The following is a 5,485-nucleotide window of genomic DNA, read 5'->3' as shown; positions in this document are numbered from 1 at the left end:
TACGACAGAAAAAAGAAGCAGCACAAAACATTTCGCCCTATTTCTTTTCATCCTTTGAAATATTAATGATGCACTGTGCTATTGTAGGCCCCACTGTTATTTTGACACTGATCTGGGATCAGTTTTCTAAACTTAAATAGACTATAAAGCTGTAGGAGAAAAAGCACAGTAGTGATGTCAGATCAGCAAACATTTCATTAATAGTCTCTGTTGTCGGGACTAAATAGACTTCATTAGAACTGAGCTTTACTAGGTCATCCAGGACAGGACACAAAGGATATAAAAGAAGATAGAAAGCAAAGGACAGGAACGAAGACTGAAAAAGAGGATCCAGGGAATATCACAATAGAATGGCAGTGAAGGTGGCGAAATGGCAAGAAAGAGAAAAAGGATGTTAAAGAAGGAAAGTGAGATAGAAATGGGACTGTTCTAGTTGCCACACTCCCTTGAGTTCCCCTGACCCACTAATGAAAGAGTAATTGATCAATTCGAATCATTTAATTGCTTGAAATGTCATTTATATTAGATCAGGGACTGCATTTTTGTTACCATGTCGGTTGTGGCGAAGTACATGTACAGGTTGATGAAAAATGAGCTCATAACCAAGTTCAGACACAGAGACATTTAACATAAAGGACAAACTGCCTTTATGTCTCCACTTCCTCTCTTCAAGTGTCTATGACCATCAAACCAGTACTGTACATACAACGACTGCCTATCCCTCATTTAATAGGTTACTGAACAATTGACACCATAAAAAGAATAAATACCCTTCAATCTTTACAGACCCAGAGACCCCCCACCCCGACCCTTCAGTCAAGTCAGGGGCTTCTCCATTCAATTTTCTCAGGAACAGTTTTTCAATGACACTTTCTGAAGGTTACCCCCAGTAGGTGGTGACAAGACATTTACTTGAAAGGGTTAGTTCACCCAAAAATAAAAAAATCTGTCATCAATTACATTAATTAGGCTACTTTGTTCATCTTTGAAACACAAATGAAGATCTTTTTGATGAAATCTGAGAGCTTTCTGTCCTTCCATTGACAGCTACGCAACTACCGCTTTGACACTTCAAAAAGTTGATATAAATATCATAAAACTAATCCATATGAATTGAGCACTTTTTTTTAAGAGACTCGGACAGATTTAATTTAGGCTTTGAGGGTGAGTAATTAACGACAGAACTTTCATTTTTGGGGCAACTATCCCTTTAAGTGCTTAATTGAATCTCAAACGATTCTTTCAAAACACAGATTAATTCACGAACTAAACAAGTGGCTCTCTGCATCTGAATACGCCTACTTCCCTACCATATAGGCAAAAAAACAGAACATGAAAACAGTGTCCGAATTCAGAGTATTCACAAATAGTATGTGAAAGGTTCCTGGATGACATACTACTTCAGGCGAGATACTTCCCTACCAGCATGTGAAAAACAGCATGCCAACAGAGCATGTGACTGTGACAACATGGCGGATGGGGCACGTACGAATTTCATTCATATACTTAAGTTACATTCGTACAATAGAACATATTTTTTTAAGTTTCAAATCAGATGCGGTATTGTACTATACAATATGCGATTTTGAATGCAGCAAGGTTCTTCAGAACCTCATTGGTTCTTCTTGCGTATAAAACAGTGCAGTCGATCTGCGTCCGAAATCGCATACTCCCTTGAGTAGGTACCGATTTTGAAAAAGTAATTACATCATGACCGCTAAAATGTATGTTCTATAGCCTATAGTATGAATGTGTGTAGTATGAATGTAATCTTCGTCATGTTGTCATTATCATGTGACCTACCAGCATTTATTGCCATTCACAAATCCTCTCCCGTGGCCTCATGGGATAGTAAAGTGTGTCCATCGTATGCACACTTACAAATCTTTTTACCTACTCTTTTATATTTCTTATATCACATACTGTTTTTCGCCCACTATATAGTAGGGAAGTATGTGATTTTGGATGAAGCAAACGTTTTTCCCACATTGACTTATTGAACTATATTCGCTGACGAAGCAAAAATACACAAAAATAACTGGAATGTGTCTAAAATGTAAGTTGCTCAATACTGACGTCTTGTTTATTGAATCGTTGTTTCATAGAAATGAAGGTGTTCGTGTTGCAAGTACAAGGCCGCAAGTAATCACGGTCATGCTATTCGAACCAATGCGAGTGATTTTTATATGCGAATATTTTTTTATTTTTAAAAAGAATTCTATATATCAGTTAATGGGCCCTAATGGTACAAATTTAATTGAAGCATGATATAAAATGGTCATTGTTCTACTACAGTTCTGAGAAGATCTAATAATAGCTACATACTGTATGAATCGAGAACAGTCAGTGAACCTCAAACTGAAACAAAAGTTGCCCACACACAGGTGTCCATCTGTTCCTCAAGACCTAATGCACAATGGGCATGAAAAACATAAGATCCATTAGGCTTGGGAAGCATGACCTCACCTTCCTTCAGCAATACCCAGCTTTTGTGTTTTCATGAATGAGCTTCACTTTCATTACTGGCTCCAACTTCGGAACTTCAGAGTTTGGAGTGCTCATGTTCCTTTGTGCATTTGCCTGTTCGAAATACATTTGAATAGTAAATGAATGTCTTTTGTTTGCAAACAGTCAGAGGTTCTGTTAACACTGCTCTCCCAAACCAAGATCATGTATTCCAGGATATTAGCAGGATATTTATTTCCCGGTTTTCCGTCACCCTCGCACATGGCCAGATAATTTTTTGAGTACAATCAACTTAGACGTTTAAGTCATTTCAACTTAAATTACATTAAACTGACTTAAAGAAATTGTTGACTCTTGTATAACTTATAAAAAAAGGTTGAAAATTGCTTAACTTATTTTGATGAGTTAAAGCAATGTAAAAACATATGTTGTCATAACTTATTGATCATATAAATTTTTTTTACATATAGCTACCGCTTATTGAAATGTAATGGTTGGAATGTCTCAGAATGACTTGTCCATTGGAAATGACATTCTGTCATAGAATCCTACAGATCATTTTTTATGATTCTTTGTTTTAGTCATGTTTGTGTTCCATACTTAATTAACGTGCTCCGTGTCTTTTCCTTTGGTGCCAGTTGTATGTAACAGAAAGATACCAAAAGGGACAGAAAATAAGAGACACAGAGTGAGGAATAGATAGCAGTCGATAACCAGACATGTTATTTTGGGGGGTTTCCTCTTTCCTCCCTAGCCTACTGGGTTCCTGTCATTACTCAGAGACTACTGTTTACCCTGGCACTGCGGGGAAACTGGCACTGAGTTCACCCTCGTTCCACGGCCCAGTGATCAGCCTCACTAACACACTAACACAGTGAGAGTGTCTTCACCAAGAGTGAAGCATGCTAAATGTGAATGACAACTTGGACAGGTTGCGTGATGTGCTTATCCTTGAAAAGTTTGATGCAAACAATGCAAGTAAGTAATCAAGGCTACATTAAATCAGTTTTATTAATATTTTGAATTTATTTGTAATTTTTATATTTTTAGTTTTCATGATCATTTTAGTTAACTCTTATTTATATTGCTATTTAGGTTGAATTTATTTCAGTTTTAGTTAGTTTTAGTTTTTATTTATTTTCAGTCAATAATTTTAGTGCTTCTTTCACTTCTTTCAGTTTACTGCCAAGGCAACATTTTCATTTAGTTTAAGTTTTTCAACTAATATTTAAATTGTATTACATTTTATTTCACCTTTATTTTAATTAACATAATTTTTTTAAATAGATGTAGCTTTAGTTTTTAGTTAATGATAATAACCCTGTATTAAATACTTGTTCACTTGGTATGAGAACATGTTTTTTTTTGTAAAATATTTCTTAAATGACTAAATTTGGACATTTGTTTTTAAGGACATTTTTTATTTACTTTTGTGCATTAAACAATTTTGGTATTTTCTTGGGTGACCACTTGATATACAAAGCAAAAGCTTTGGTCCTCCTGAAGTAAAACTAGTTTAGAACCACTTCTGAGAGTAACAGATTGTGTTAAGATGTGATCAAATGAATATGGAGATATATTATATAGGCTATGTTTTCATCGAGAACATAATTTAGCTAGAACTAGACCTAGCCATGGATTGCTAGAAAAAGAACTATCATTCTCATTTAAAACTCATTATAGACTTTACTTAAAACATAGAGGCTCTAAAATAAAAGAAAGAAGAGGAAAGTAATAGCGAAAGAGAAGCGAGGCAACGCTGATAAATTATATTAGAAAGTGTGAGATAGGAAGGGAGGAAAAATAAGGAGTAAAGAGAAACAATAAAGGAGAAGAAAGGAATAACTGGCAAGAAACAGTTCTATAAAATAGAAGAGAAGTGAAACCATCTTTCATAAACCCACGCGATAAGTCTTGACTGAGCTTCAGAACTGAACTTTTCTCTATAATAACAACGGTATCTGTTGGATTGTAGTTTACATGGTCAATTTGTTGCACACAAATGTCAGATTAGGGTAAGCGGTCATAGTTGGAAATTATACTAAATATAGAAACACTGAAACTCCGAGCTTTATACACCACGGACAGACCTAGATTGAATGGGTGGGGCAGTTTATGAGTCAGCATCATGTGACTGCTGTTTCTGTGTGTTTGTGTGTGTGTGTGTTAGTGTGTGTTTGTGTGTGTGTGTGTGTGTGTGTGTGTGTGTGTGTGTGTGTGTGTGTGTGTGTGTGTGTGTGTGTGTGTGTGTGTGTGTGTGTGTGTGTTGTCCATACCCATTCCTTGTGTAGTTGAGAGGGCTGGCCTGATTGGAGTTCCCAAAGCTAAAGTTTCCATCAGGAATCTCCTGCCTTTAAAGGAAAGCACCTGGTTAACCACCAACAATGGTAACTCAACCAGTTCAAAGGTGGTTAAATGAGAAACATACATGAACATTTTTTTTTTTTTAACAGAAAATGATGACTGTGATTGTGCATTTCTATCAATCTTTAAATATGACATCATATCATCTAAAACAGACAGACAGACAGACACACACACACACACACACACACACACACACACACACATATATATATATATATATATATATATATATAGAGAGAGAGAGAGAGATTAATGATAGATAGATAGATAGATAGATAGATAGACAGACAGACAGACAGACAGACAGACAGTGACCCTCAGTGTGTGTGTGTGTGTGTGTGTGTGTGTGTGTGTGTGTGTGTGTGTGTGTGTGTGTGTGTGTGTGTGTGTGTGTGTGTATGGTAAAACACTGTGGTATCAAATGTTCACACGTTTTAATTTGTTACACTGTCTATTCAAATTTAAGTTAAGTTATAATATGTTATTCTATTATTTAGTTTTTATTTTATTTATTATTATTCTATGTATTCCAAGCTTTGGCAATATTGTATTATTTACAGTCATTTAGAAACTCCCATCTCTCTCTCTCTCTCTCTCTCTCTCTCTCTCTCTCTCTCTCTCTCTCTCTACCTGCTCGACGTCACTCTTCCAG

The sequence above is a fragment of the Rutilus rutilus genome (assembly GCF_951802725.1).
Source record: "Rutilus rutilus genome assembly, chromosome: 22".
Classification (NCBI taxonomy): Eukaryota; Metazoa; Chordata; class Actinopteri; order Cypriniformes; family Leuciscidae; genus Rutilus; species Rutilus rutilus.
Note: the sequence above shows the minus strand (reverse complement) of the source record.